This window comes from Anomalospiza imberbis, chromosome 12 (assembly GCF_031753505.1).
Source record: "Anomalospiza imberbis isolate Cuckoo-Finch-1a 21T00152 chromosome 12, ASM3175350v1, whole genome shotgun sequence".
In the NCBI taxonomy this organism is placed as follows: Eukaryota; Metazoa; Chordata; class Aves; order Passeriformes; family Viduidae; genus Anomalospiza; species Anomalospiza imberbis.
In genome coordinates this window covers 11,098,376-11,114,191 of record NC_089692.1, presented here as the reverse complement: position 1 = coordinate 11,114,191, position 15,816 = coordinate 11,098,376, and the positions used below count along the sequence as shown (strand labels likewise).

The 15,816-nt window shown below is 41.6% G+C and overlaps 1 long non-coding RNA gene across 5 annotated transcripts in view; it reads left to right on the top strand.

Moving 5' to 3' along the window:
- LOC137481199 (uncharacterized) overlaps positions 1 to 15,816 on the top strand; it is a 260,106-nt gene that overhangs the window by 217,356 nt on the left and 26,934 nt on the right. The gene's annotated exons all lie outside the window — the stretch shown is intronic.

Genomic DNA, 15,816 nt, shown 5'->3' with positions numbered 1-15,816 from the left:
GTTGAATTATTTTATTAGAGTTCAAGATCTGGACAAGTCAGGCATTCCTGATAAACCTCTGTTACCAGCACAGCACTTAGTCATAAAACTTCAGAACAAAGGGAATGAAAAACATATTTCACAATATTTATTTCCTTCAAGTCTTAGAATAGACCAGTTTTCTTCCTAAGATTCTTTGCAAGCATTCAGGTATAATTTGGGTGAGTTAAGTATAGAGACGAAAGGGTAACTTTCAGCTACATGAAAGAGGTTTATATTGTCATTTCAAAATGGAAAGTGGAGTATGCATTAAAAATATTTCTTGCAATTTAAAGACTGTGTTTTGGCTAAACCATTTCTGAACTGCTCAAAATATTGGCTGACAGCACAGAGAAGGAAGGACGTGACTTCAGCAAATGCAAAGTCTCTCTTACATGATATCTAAAATGAAATATGATAGATAGTTTCAGTACATAATAAGTCTCTCAGGTTAAACTCCTACTCAGCTGCCACTTAACCTTTCAACACAATCAAGGAAAAGTTAGGTTAAAGTAGTAGATTCATTTCTTTGAGTGAGAAGTTTTAGCCTTAAACTGAATGACTGAGTTTAGGGCAAAGCCCAGGAGACAAATCTGAGAGTCAGTGGCACATTTCTGGAGGGTTGGCTACCAGGATGTTGGCAGAGAGTGTTCTTACTGTGCCCACTTCCCCAGAGCTGCAAAGGGATGCTCACAGGAGGACAGCACACCCTCCATGGACATACCTGAAGAGCAGAGCCTCCATGCCAGGGTATTTTCTGTATGCAGAGAGAAACTGGGATGACAGACTCAACATGGGGCAAAGGAGAAACTAGACTGAATAAATGAGAGATGAGATTGAGCTGGGGCAGTCATAGAAAAGAGCCTCTTTTCCAGACACAGGAATTAATGGTTAAACTTTAAGATAGGATTCCTTGCAATTGGTTTGAGCTCAGTATGGAAAATAGATTTAGTGAGTTAAAGAGGAATAGAGACATCATATGTTGAGAAGAAATATATCCAATTTTTGACATAAGGCCTCTTTACCATTAATTCCCACTGCACAGAGGTGAGCTCGACACAGTGCATGAGGGCCTGCTTGATCAATTTAGCTGTTCTGCAGGGCAAAGCTACCAGAGACATCTGAGTGTGGCCATCTGTGCAAGGCACTGCTTTCAGCTTTTCTGGCTCTGAAAAGTTACTCTAGAAGTAGAGATGGGGAGACAAAGATGAGGTAAAGAGACTTGCTCAGAACAGCAGAGTGCTGTGCTTGCATTCTGAGCATTAAATCAGAGGGGTTTGGTCTTCCTGTGACAGGACTTGTGGGGATGCTATACCAGGTATGTGGTGAAGAGTAGACTCTGTGACTGATTTTATGGTGTTGAATGATAATAAATTCAGGCACTGTGGACTGAGCTGGAGTGCTCTAACCGGCAGCATTCAGTGGTTATTCTGGCAGCTGCAAGCTCAAGTGCCTCCTGAGCACTTGGGTTTTCTCTCATGGACACAACAAGCTGCAGCTACACCTGATGGCCAAGGCTTTACCCCATAATCCCTGGCTGCTTCTGTTTGCTTTCGTGCAGAACGATTCTAGGATGCAGCTGTGCATGTGTGTGAACGAGAGATTAAATTTTGCTGATAATTTTATCACACAAATTGTGTCTGTTTTCTACCTGATGCACTTTGAGACTAGGATAAGCCATCTAATATAATCAGTTATGTAGATTCTCTGCACTTAGTTTGCTTCATGTGGGCTTTGGAAGTGGGGACTATTACATTAAGAGTAATTTCCTTGATACACAGTTAAAATCAGCCACTTTTATAGTTTGTTGTTGCCTGTGTGAATCTGAGTTGGCATAACTAGTTGTAAGAGCCAGAAAAGACCTGCCTATGTGTGACAGATATTTTTTTCCCTCCTCACTCATCAGATAAGGGAGCCATAACTATGGAGACTGTAGGAAGCTTCATATCCCTCCTGCTCCTCAGGACTTGGTCTGCAGTTGCCAGTAAGCATGAGTCAAAGTAGATTGCAACTGATTCATCCGCTTCATGAATGCTAGCAAACAAGTAGAAGTTGATAAAGTAATGAATCTTCACTTGGCAAAAAAGAAAGAAGATTAATGAAATTTGTTGCCTGGAATTGGAGACTGACCTACTCCTACTGACGTAAAGCTGTATGGTGGAGGGAATATGAAGCTTTTAGGAAACAGAGTTCTTGGAGCAGAACTGCTTTCTTCAAGGAGGACAGTGGAGTATTTATATTTCAGAAAAGACTGAAGGTGACTGAGGACCTTTCTCAGCCCAGGCCACTCATCCTACTCTGGGCTGTATTGTAGCATCTTTTCCCCAGGGCAGACCTTTACAAAAGCTTCAGGGTGTCAGGGAGATATCTCTGGTCCTTCAACCTCAGCTCTAGCTGCTTTTCCTTCACTCTCTGAGAAGTGTAGGCATTATTTGCTCCCTGCTGCGGTGTCCCCAAGAGCTGTATCCCTGTCCTGGGCTGGGGACAGCCGTGCTGGGGATAAGGAGGCTTCCCGAGCCCCTGCCCTCCTTCCAGGCATACAGGAGTCTCCCATTCATTCATTCTTACATTTATTCATTCTTTCATTCATTCATGCCATCTAATAAAAACAGCTTGGTGAGGGAGGCTGGGATCACACCAAACTTGGCAGAATTATCAGGCTCTGAAGGAGAAGTGAAGTTCACAGAGTAATCCATGTCACACCCACAGCACCCAGCAGTACCCATCTCAATATGTGTTATTTTGCAGTAACATCCTAGCAACTGAGTCAAATAGAACATAAAACACAAGAAAAAAGAGTGCATGTTAGAATTACCCTGAAGCATGCCTGAATTAATTATGCCTCTTAATTTTTTGGATAAAAATCAGGTGCTTATTTCATTATTTATAGCACAAAATCAAAACATTACTCTTTTATTTATGATGATGATGATTCTGCCCAGATTGTGTTGGTTTTCCTGCTATCAACAGCAGCTCTGGAAAGCTTGACATCTTTCCATGCTTTTAGAGAGCTAGGAATGAAGTGGATTTTCCCTAGACTTAAACTGTAATTTAGAAATTTTATAATAAGAATTAAAAAAAAAAAAAAAAAAAAAAAAAAAAAAAAAACAGTGAAAGCATTTGAGTTTTGAATGACTGGGGGAAAAGAGTATTTTAACCTTTTAATAATGTGTGAAATAAGTTGTAATAACTATGTGGACTGCACGCAACATAGAACTGCAAACTATTTACACATTAATCTTGAAAACACTTTTGTGAGACAAATATATTGTCTACTCTGCTAACTAGTTACAGGAAATTTAGATTTATCAAAATGAGTACTTACCCTATGACCAAAAGAGGACGTATGTGCTGTCATTTAAATTTCCTGAGATTATAAATATACATTTAAAATACATGTTTTGCCATCCAAATATTATCTAGAGAATTAAAATTAGTATGGAAAGGTAGTGTATTGTCCAAGCATTTATGCAGGAGCCTGTGCACACTCTTAGCTTCAGAACAGCTCATTTAATTTCACAGTTAGTTCCCTTCAGCTAATAAAATGCAGTCTGGCAAACTGTAACATGAAACATTTCTGTAATCTGCATGTAACATAGAACAAAGACATTTTTTAAAATGATACATCTGTCCCACAATTATATCCCTTTGGCTGTTCTATCAGTAGAACTGTCCTGCAGTCAAAGTTGTGCTGCTTTAAATCTGAAATATTGTAGTGATGGCTGAGTCATGCCCCTAATGTAATGATATGAGCCAATGAAAACTGAAAGGAGGTGCTCCTTTCCAAAGCTGGTTTAATGTTTCACATTTAACCAGAATGTTTGCATTTATTATTATTTTAACCCATCTCTCAGTCCTCAATAATAATAATCCTTGCACCCACATTAAGATGAGCTGCAGGAACTGTAGCATGGTACTGCAGAGTAATTGTGTTTATAACTGTAAATACAATTGATTGCCATATGAGCATGAACTTCATATATAGGGTCTATTACACTGGGAAGAAATGTTTTAAGTGAATTCCAGTGTCACTTAAATTGATAGTTAGAGGTATGAAATTCAGCACTGATAAATGGAAATGCTTTTTTTACACAACACATGATTTAACTGTGGGCCTGTCTGCCACAGCAAATTATTCAGACTGAGATTTAGGATTCAGATTTAGATGTTTATATTGAAATCAGAAATACCTAATGTTATATATAATACAACACATAGTGAAAAGGATATTGAACCACGTGTTCTAGAATGTAAATCAGTCTCTAACTGCTGGGGAGCAGGATATGAAAGCAAGCTGCTTACATCTGCCCAATAATGAGCTTTTGCATATCTCCTGATATATTAAGTACTGATCAGCATCAGGGAAAAGCTACTGCTTTGGTTCAGACACAGAATCAATTGTTTCTTATACTCTTCCTAGCAGGAAGATGTTGCACCCCAATTCTTTAGTCCAGGCTCAGAAAAGCAAGGCAGAAAGATCTTCAAACATACAGCATCATACCATTTTTCCTCCAAAGATCCCATTTAACTTTCCTTACAGACAGGCAGGATTCAAGATCGGTCTGACTATTGCTTTTGTAAATTTAAGATTTGAAACTGATCTGCAGAGCATGTTTACGTCACTCTGATTTATGAAGGCATGGAATTGCAAACCAACACCTTTGAGAGAGAGGGTAGGCTGCATGAAAAAACTTTTGACCCAATACTGTGTCATGCCTATGGAGAACAGATGCTTAATAAAAAAAATCCCATGATAGGTATGACAGAAAAACTGTTTAATTAGAGCACCACTGAAGAAAAATTCTTGATTATTACCAGTTGCTACTCAGTGGTTTATATCATGGAGAGATCTGATGGCACACAAACTGCATGTGCTCCCTTTGTTTAAACTCCAGGAGATAATGCTGTTCTGGGCTACACCTAATATGTTGATTCGGTTCACAGGAGCAGAGTAGAGCTAATCAGAAGTAGATGCCCTGGTATTGTGCACTTCAAGTGTCTGTAGATTGGCTACTGCTGGCTGCACTGTCCTCTAAAAAAGACTTGGCCTTCACAGACTTGCTGTTTTACAAAGTGGTCATCACCACTCCACTGTAAATTGCCTGAGGCGGCTTTTCTCTTTTTCCCACCTCTTTTAGCATCTTTCATTTCCAAGTGTTTTGCCTCCCTCTGCAAAGTCATTAAGACATTTTATGACTCTCTGGTACAATAACTAGCCTGAAAATGATAGTTTGAGTGGATTTGATAATTCACATGGACTATGAAGTCATAGCTTAAAAGTGGTGTTAGGTGGTAGAGCCAGGAAGAAAATGGAATTTCTCTTCCTGAAAAGATGCCTCATTTTGAAATAATGAGAAATGTAATGATCTTGTAATTATCTATATTTACCATTATCCATTACCATTTACCATTAATATTATACTCTATATTATTAACTGGTGGCCCCAATGTGCTGGTGGGTTGTGACCTCTTTTTCTGTTTTGGGTAAGTCACATAGCAAACACTTAGAGCTGCTTTTCTTCTGCTACTAAGAAATACCTCTAAGAGTGCCGTGGAAGATGCCATGGCAGGTGTAAGTCAATCCCAGCAGTTCCAGAAGATTTTACCCATATCCCACCAAAAGGAAATGATTTCAAAGGGGTGGCTGAGCATCCCCACCCCCCTAGAGTCTGTGTTGGAGGGGAAGATGCTGCTTTTACCCAGCTGACAATCAGTAGTGGTGCAGTATGAAACAGTTACAGCCCCTGCACTCTCAAATCGCCATCATTCCCACATCATAGTGTCTTTAAGAGTACAGATGCTGCAAGTCCTAGGAGAGAAGTATTCTGGGCTGCTGGTAAAATTGGAAGAAGTTATGCAAAGCACAGATAGGACATTCCTAAACTGGAAATAAATAGTGCAGTGATTTGCAAAGCATTAGCAGCACTATCCCTGCAGTAGAGGGATAGAGGCTGAACGCTCACAAACCCCAGATATATCCTATAATAACAAATACAGAGCTAAAGTAAAAGCAGAGAGAGCAATATGGTTACTATCTGATAATATATCTACCCTCTAGCCACTGCTGAAAGACATTCTAGCCCACACTAGATTTAAGATGGATGAGAGGTTTTCTGTCAAACAGGCAAGGCTTAAAAGAGTAGAGGAACTGAAGGTTTGATCTTTAACACCAGATGGAAAAGAGAAAGATGAAAGAAGAGTTAATCAGAGACTTTTCTTAAGCTCTACTGATTACTGGAAAGCTTTTGACATGGTCTGTAGCATGCAGAAGTGAGTGGTGAGCCTTGATATTAACCAGCTCACCTAACGGTTTTTTTCCCCCTGAGTTTAACAACTCGGTCAGTAGCCTGCTGGTGACTTACTACAGTTTCCATTGCTAAAACTGAAAACTTTCTTTTTTTTTCTTCATGACCTTCCCAAATGGCACTAGCAATTTTTTCCTTTAAAAGTCAGTCTCATCTCTCATGAAACCAGCAATGGAAGAAGGTCAAGAAAGGAGTGATGATCATCTCCCAAGATGCAGAAACTGCTTTATGAGCAGGTGCTTTAGGTCAGTTATTTAAAGAATAAGGACCCAAGTGGCTTTTGAGCAGATGATCTCTGTAAAAGTTTAGTGCTTTTGATCCTTTCTGAAGAACTAGTTCCACTCTTGGTCTTTAAGCCACACAAGACAATACCCAATGTACTGGACTGTACAGGAGGAGACAGATGCAGGGCTCTGCTCATCCTGAAGTACTGAGGAGCCCTCAGGTGGAGAAGCACACCTGGAGAAGCACATCAAGTGTCTCAGTAGAAGTGGCCAGCACAGAAACTCAGTGCCCTGTGTGGTGGAGTCTGAGGGACCTTTTGAACCAGAATTACCCAGGCTGCTGGCAGGGAGTGATTGCACCCACCAGATCTGTAGCATTCATCACAGTCTCTCTGAGACCTGAAGTGATAACCCAACAGATCATCTCTCCAGGCAGCCCTATGACTTACAGCACCACAGAGCTGCTATTCATCCTCACAGCTTCCTGCCCAGAAGATGAGAACGATGTTATCAGTGGTTTGCACATGGGCAACGGCTGCCCAGAAGACTACGGGATTTGGTTCAAGGTCATGCTGTCTGTGTCTCAGAACTGAACCCCTTAAACACAAGACCTTTCTACCTCATTCTTATATCTAATGTCTATGAGTGTATTTTTCCCTTAGGGTTTAAGCTGGACCGTTGGTTCCCAACTTTGAAGCAGTTTCCTGCCTTTCCATGGCATGAATTTTGAACTTGTCCATTGAAAGCATATGGGCTTTTCCTAGTAAGCAAGTGAATCTACAAACTTGGAAAGGCATGTGAACCAGAGTTTGAATCTCAGCCAAACAATTTGTTCTGGCTTTAATCAAGATGTCTTCTTTTAACTTCAAATATCGTTTCTTAAAATCCTATATCAAAACTTTTAGTGTCACACTATGAAATCAATAAATGCTACCAGTCATTCAACTCAGAAGTACTTCAAAGCAGCCTGAGTGATAGCCATTATTTTATTTTTAAAAATATTCATCAAAGAGATGCAATTAATATGATGGCAAAACAAAATTAACAGCAACAAAGAAATGTGTCAGTTACATTTTGAACTTGCAGAATACCACTGCTACCAATTTTGCTTTTAAATTTTCTCTTTTTCCATTCCTATCTTGACACATTTTAATATTTCCCTTTTTCTCTTCTCATCTTATCTAGTAATTTAGTTGGGCAAAAACTAGTTTTGATGCAGTCATTTGATTAATCATATATTTGATGTTATTTCACACCTTAAAAAACCAGATTTTTGAATCTGAATCCCCTACATAAAGTGCTGTATGAGGAACCAGTCCAGGCTGAACTGTGCAATTTAATAGTGTGTTGAAGTCTCATCAAGTTCAGTGGCTCTATGTGGCTTTAACTAAGTATGTGACTATAAGCATTCCTGAGTAAGGGTCATGGATTTTTATCTTATTCCATAAATATTTCAATGGAAAAGCAAGGCAAGTGTTCATGAGTAAAGCTGCAATGTAAGTAAGAGTTTTAAGCAAGGGTTTTGTTCATTGATTATAGCAACTACTGCCTAATTTAATTTTCTATTGTAGTGGTACTTAAATCTATGGCTTAGAGATAGTTGGACTGTAAGGATTTTCATAAGTGATTGTTTTTCTCATGAACATTTTTTGTAGACTCAGGAAGAGCTGATGTATACTTTTACAGGAGATAGATCTGGGTTTTGTTAGATTCAGATCACTGAAGTCGGGGAACTAGCAGGGAGAGGCACATCTGTAATTAGTTTTGGGGGAAGTCCTCTCACCTGGCTTTAAATGTCCCCTGGGCTTTTCTCACGGGCAGTAGAGCCTGTGGCTCACCCTGGGCTCTCCTCACAGGCAGTAGAGCAAGATCAGCACTTTCAGTGTGTCAATCCTCTCATTTGTTTTAGGCATTGATTTGGGGAGGAAATGAATCATGTTGTAAAGTGCCTTTTCTTGCTGGGTACTATGAAAGTGTTTAGGGCTGAGATTCAGTCACTCACACCTTTTTGTTTTGTTTGAGGTGCCCTACAGTACCTCCCTGGCCTCCCTGCTGCCCCAGTGCAGGCCTCTCAGAGATCCTGTGTCCCATGGGCATAGCTTGGATGTCCCAGAGGAATCTAAGATGCCCCAGAGGCCTCTTTTTAGGTGACTGAATCCCTGCCAGATGCCATCTCAGGTGCACATGCTACCTCCAGGTTGGAATCTATGTAGTGGGCCTATGAAAAACTGGAAAAAAATGGAAAAATTGAGCAGATTCAGTGCCTGGAGGTTTAGGCCAAATGAAACCTGGGAACATATTCCCCAGGAAAAAGATTCTGAGAAAACTATGGCAGCAACTTATCTTTTAAACTGTAAATCTTGACATCTGACCTCAATAGCTGAAAAGTTTGAGCAAAGAATATCCAATGGCTTAATTCTCAGGTCAGGATTTCCAGTGCACAGCATGTTTAAAAATTTTAAGATAAAAATTGGAGAAAACTATGTTACTGAGGTGTGTGGGTCCCAGTTTGCCCACAGAAAAACAATGAGAAAAGGCAGAATGAGACTAAGTAACCAGTTCTCACCTCCTCTCTCCCCATCCTGGGTGGGACCACAACACGAACATGTCTTGCTGCTCTGTTGCTGGTGTGCACAGCTGTGCCAGCAGCAGGTTGGTACCCTGCTGATTGTGCACAGATTTATCTTGTGCACAGTGATAGCCTAAGCTTCTTTGTGGGTTGTGGTTCCTGTTCAACCCAAGCCCTGGCCAGTGCTGGGGGCTGCCAGCCTTCTGCTGGCCTTGTGCCCGTGGCAGGAGTCCCCCCTGAGTCTCTTTGGCCATTGCTCTTCACACCTGGTGACTGGTCCCAGGCTGCCAGGCTCTGCCCACCTTCAGCACCACCCTTGTGCCTTCTGCAGCCCCTGTGCCAACCTACAGCTCTACTGCAGCTTGTGCTTGTCAGAGATGCACTTCCATCCCTCTCTGCCTTCTCCTCCTCCAGTAGATTTATCTGGATGGGTTGAGTAGGGGTGCTTATTGACACAGCTTGGTCTGCAGCTTTCACCTTCTTGTGTTGATTCCTCAAGGAGGCTCTAATGAGATGATGGATATCATCAGGAGATGATATGCAGTCTCTCTGAGATGATGGATATCTCAGACTGCCCATTTTTAGAGTAGGCATGGTAACATGTAATTCAAATACAGGGTAAATCCACTCACCTGATTCAAAAAAAAAGGAGGTCGCCAAAGAAGAATTAGTTTAAATGAAAAGTAATGGAAACATGTCTATCTGACTAAATTGTTCTAGGGAAATTTCCAAAATGGAGCATAAACAACTTTTTCAGCACCAAGTTACCCTGCTTGGGGCTTCTCGTGTTTAACAGTTGGTTAGTACTGCCACCACCAGTTTTCCATCCTCTTGTCCTCTTATCCAGTGATAATCACCAGCTAGCTCAACTTGGGTCATCCAGAAATGGGACCAAAGGCTAAAGCACTAGTTGCATGTTGAGAATGGATTACTGCTGAGGGAATGACACCATGAATAAGAAAATGGAAATTTGAGTGTAAAATTACTTATTTAGTTTTTATCCATGGCTGTGTCATATGTTTGGGTTTTTTAATTGCAGCTAAGAGTGACTATAGCTGTGTAGCCTTAACAACTTTAGTCTGTAAGATTTCTTAAAAATGAAACATATGGGGAACCTTAAGTCTCTGTGAGGGTCATTAAGACCCTGGAAGAAACCCAGAAGAAATGTTCAAAATCTAGATACAAGATTATTATGGTTTGGAGTCATACACTTCACTCCTGGCATAGGACTGGTGTAGAGCTAGGGATGGGGAAGGGTGGACTTTCAGAGCAGTCCTGTTCATCCCAGAAAGTCTGTCTGTAACTGGTGTCCAAGCATCACCTCTAGTTAGAAAGAAAAGGAATTTCACCAAGGATGCTTCAGCAGTGGCTGATGAGCTCCAGGAGGGCCTGTCCTCTTAGATCTGGCAAGCAGATTTACCTTCAGTTTTCCAACAAGTCAGCCCTTTGTCTGACTGAACTTTTTTATAACCAGGAATTCCAACTGCTTTGTAGTTTAATTCATTGTTCAGTACTGCTGTTTTAGGAAATTTATGAACTCTTTGATGCTGTCTTCTCCTTACGGAAAGGATTTAAGAGTGTGACATTGTGTTACAGTGTGTGTGCTTGGCACAACAGCCAGTAAATAGGATGTTTCTTGCTAGCTACATGATTTGTGGTGTGTTTTCATCTTCCGTGTTCCATATCATCATTTTTAAGTGTCCTTCTAGTCCATTATACTGCCTTTGCCAGCAGTGTGGAACTGAGCATGTTGTAGCTGTGTTCCAGCTACTTTCCTCACCTAGGCTGGAGTGCAGGGGACTGGGAAGGCAGGAGCTGGGGGAGCAGGAGGTTGAACACAGCACGGGAGGTTGGGGATGCCTCAGTTCTGGGTAAGGTGGAGAAGAAGTGAAGTTTGAAGCTTGAGCTGCACAGGCAACTGCAACTTTGCACAGCTGGCTGGAGCGTTCTGGCCGTGGTGAGGGCAGCGTGTTGATGCTGGAGTGTTGGTGCAGGAGGAGTAGATATATTGGGAAGGCTTGTCTTTGAGATGGAGTATGGAGATGAGACAACAGGGTGTCTCCATGGCCAAGAAGGCCAATGGCATCCTGGCCTGTATCAGGAATAGTGTGGCCAGCAGGATCAGGGCAGTGATTCCTCCCCTGTGCTTGGCACTGGCTAGGCTGTCCCTTGAGTGTTGTGTCCAGTTCGGGGTCCCTCAGTTTAGGAGGGACATTGAGGTGCTCAAACACATGCAGAGAAGGGCAGCAAGGCTAGTGAAGGGTCTAGAACACAAGTCCTGTGAGGAGTGGCTGAGGGAGTTGGGGGTGTTCGTGCTGGAGAAGAGGAGGATCAGGGGAGATCTCATCACTCTCTACAGCTTCCTGACAGGAGGGTGCAGCAGGTGGGGGCGGCCTCTTCTCCCAGGAAACTAGCGACAGGACAAGAGGACACGGCCTTAGGGTGCTCCAGAGGAAGTTTAAGCTGGACATTAGGAAGAAGTTCTTCACAGAATGAGTGATTAAGCATTGGAATGATCTGCCCAAGGAGATGGTGGAGTCAGTGTGACTGTGTTTAATAAAAGACTGAATGTGGCACTCAGTGCCATGGTCTGGTTGACAAGGTGGTGTTAGGTCATAGGTTGGACTCCATGACCTCAAAGGTCTGTTCCAACCTAGCTGATTCTGTGATTCTGTGAACTCCTGGAATCGGACACATCTCAGTGCATTGGTATCTACTAATTTTGATCTAATTTGCAACTGTGTACATTTAGGATGGCAATGCTAGCATGGAAGGAAGGTCCTCAGCTGTAAATAAGTTACTGCTCATCAGCTAATGTGTTTTCATGAACACTGTTGGTTTGCTTTTCCTACCTGCTAATGTGATATAGCGAAGGCTATTTGGTACTGTGCATGCAAAGCTAAATTAGGCCTGGCAGGCAGCCCAGGAGGCCCTGCCATGTGTCCCAGCTGCTCACGGCACTCACGGTGTGCTCCGCTTCCCCAACTTTGTGCTGCACATTTTTCTCCAGCTGCTTGCAAACAACAGAGATCTTGTGGTCAAGAACTTCCTCATGATTTGACATAAAATAAACAGATAAAGTTCATGAAGATGATTTCTTGCAAAGATGGACTAAATCTGCAATTCAATTTTTCCCTTTTTTTCCCTAGTTTCAAAGACAAATGTGCCAGACTTCTCCCTCCACAGGTGAAGTCAGCAAACTGGTGGAGACATTACAGAGACTGACTTTCAGGAAAAGGGGGGAAAATTATTTTATTTTTTTCGAATTCTGAGCACCATTACCCCTCACCTCTGAACCAAGAAAGACTTTACGTGGTGTCATAATTTAGCAAATTACTTCCTCAAAGGAAGGTCAAACATTTTACCATTCGATCAATAGGAAGCGACTTACAAATCATGTGTATTGATCATTGTAATCATTCAGATGAATGTAGGGCAGACACTAAAATCACATGCACTTAGTCTTAATTGCCCACATTAAAGCAATTATGTCCCAAAACTGTCATTGTCTAATGCTATGCACACTACCCAGCATGGTAACTTTTAGCCATACATATTTAATCATAAATCAGCCTCTTAGGTCTATTGCACTAAAGACTTACAATATTGCTGTAATTATGCAAATAGAACTATGTCTTTTTTCATCAGTGTGTAAGATCATGTTGCTTTGGGGAGCCAAGTGGAGGAAAATAAACCCCTATATTAATGCAGCTGGTATTTAATAAATATATTTTACGGCTCTGCTATGTGTTCATGACACAAGTACTTAAAGTGACCTTAAATTGCTAATGAACAGAGAGCCTTTGTAAAAGCAGTCACAAGTCAAGGACTTGTAGATAAAACTTGTTGAGAGGTACATTGCTGGTAGGCTTGTGTCAGGAGAGTGCTATTTGTTCGAGGATGTTTATAAACATTATTTTCCAGAGGATCATTTCAGCTAAAAGTGTCTCAAATACCAATTGGTAGAATTAAAATAAATGTTTTCTGATCTTGTTAATATAATGTGGGTGCCTTTTTCCTTTTGTCAAGGAAGCCAGTGTGTTTTCTTAGGAAAGTTGTGTTTTGATGAGCTAAAGATTGGTCAGGAATATATTCCTTTTACCATTCCAGAAACTATTTCTAAACAGATCTGAAAAATGAACAATTATTGGTATGTTACATACCTTGTATTTTTCAAACAAGAATGTTTGTAATCACAGATCTCATCTAATATGGAACAGCTAAATTTAAGAATTTCTGAGAAAATGTGAGCTAAAGTCCCTTAAAATTAAGGAGAGCAATTCACCTGCCTTCCCGGGCTGAGATCTAGACTTGACTCAGTCAATTCCCAAGCAGCTTTCCAGAAATATAATCTAATACAGCCCAGAACAGAACAGGTCATGGAAAGAAAAAAATACAGAAGAGACTGCATTGTAACACAAGAGAGCAAAAGGAAGGATCATCTACAGCCTGCTTTCACTTTTTGACTCCCCTCTGAAGGAGTGCAGAGCAGGCTGTGCTTTGGTTCTGCATGCAGAAACACAAAGGGAAGATGCAGAGAGGGAAGACAGGCTGCTGGGATTGCCAGGTACCTCCACGTTACTATTTCCTGCTGCTCTGACCCTTATTGGAGCCTGAAACATCACATCACATCATCTAGCAAGTGTTGATCACATCAGTGGTTCTGCAAAATGTTCTTGCACCTTCTCAGTCTTCAGCACGGTGGGCTGCTGACACACAGGCCTGAGGGTACTTCTGAGAAACCTCAAAAGGTAATGAGACCTGCTGCCTTTTTGGCAATAGGCTCCAGATAAAGCATGTGCATTTGCATTGGAGACGTGCAAGCTGCAGATCTCTCAATAAGCTTCAGCACTGCAGGAACAGGGTGCTGTGCATGGAAGCTAAGAGCTAAATTGATTCATTCCTGGGAAGATTTCTGACTCCAAATCTCAGGCAAACTTATTTTAACAAGTTTTTGAAAATGTCAGTAACATTTCTGATCTTCTGGGCATCTCAACCTGCTTAAAACAGCAATGTGTAGAGCATAAGCTACCCTGTAAGTCACATGTGTATCCAGGTGGGCACTGAATCACAAGTAATTTAGTATGGGCTTTTAAAAGGGAGAAAGTAATTTCTCTCAGAAGCCCTTAGCCCCAAAAGAGTGATTCAAGCATTAAACACTGAGTAGAGGAGAAAGCTGTTTCAGTGGAGGAGAAAGGACATAAGATGTATGAGCTCAAAATGGTTGTACCAAATCTGATCAGAGTACCAAGCAGGTTACATGCTGGCCCTGGATATGGCCAGTTTGGAGGCATCTTCTCTGTGTCTCCATGCACAGCTGGGTGGTGAGGTGCTGCAGCATGCCTGATTGTTGGGGAATCCCAGCACTTCCTGCACTCGCTCATTCTTTCAAGTAGCAATGAAGTTGTTTGGCTGGATCCTTTATGAAAGTTAAAATTGGTTTATCATTTTCTTTTTGCTTCTCACACCTTATCTAGTTTCTACATTCTTCCCACTTCAGTAGTCAAAGTGATTGAAAGCCGAAAACTGAGCAGATCTGTCCCTGCAGCGACTTTCCTCGTGTTTCTCATTTACCGTTTTATCAAACGGGCTCTTTGTCTTTGCAGTCCCCTGATGTTGCCTCTGTTACACGGTGATATTCTTCAGGTCATGGGGGTTAAAAGGGGGCTAGAAAGGAGATCATATTGGACTTGCTTTACACAGACATGTAGCATTAGACCCAACGCCCAATAGAGGAAAGATATACTACTCCTATTTGATGAGCAGCAGGCCAATAAATTCATTAATCATCATTTTATGCCTCATCAAACACTACCCAAGTTCCTCCATGGGAGTTATACAAATTAGCCACTGAAAAGGCAGTAATTTTAGTTTAGCTAGGTAAGTGCTTTTTGATTGCCTTCCTGAACAATGCTTCCCTTGACAAGCTAATAAATCAGCCCTTTCTGAATCAGAAGTGCAGCAAGTGCGAACAATAACTCCACATAGTTTCTCCGCTGATTTCAGCTGGAAGGCCTAAGAGGATGATCTGGGATCAAAGTCTCTTACTTTATTGCAGAGCAAAAGCTTTCTTTATGAAGAAGAGCTACAGAGAAATGAGGGAAGGGGGATTTTTTTAATCAATTAATGAGAGAAAAAGTCTTGAAACAAAAAGGAGGCCTAAGTCTCCGATTGCAGGGGTGCTGGGAGGCCGGCAGGGCAGCTCGGGCAGGAGCCAGCCCTGCCGCAGGTGAGGCTGGAGGCATAAATCGAGGGGCTGCTCCTGTGAAGAGTTACAGATTACCAGGGCAAGTCAGAATACAGACTGTATTTAATCTGCGACCAATTGATTCCTTGAATGTTTCAGGTATTTGTAGTGTAGGTTTAGATTTGTTGGGTGGCTTTACTGTGGGAAGCCTTGAGGCTGTACTGTCTTATCTTTTTTTCAAATTGCTGCCTTTGACAGTATCATTTTTTTTAACTTGGCCGTAAATCATTTCACTAATCAGCTGTCACCAGCCAACATGCATACATTGGCATTCAGCCGGAGAATTTGTTTTGGAAGGCCTTTAGCAACAAAAACTATGTTTGTATCAATAACCGTCTGTTAATGTCTCATGCATACGGATGTAGAACACGGGGAGGAACAAGAGGAGACGGCAGTAACGGAGAACAATTTTGGTGGAGGGAAGAGGGGAAGAGCATTAATTGCCACGTAGGG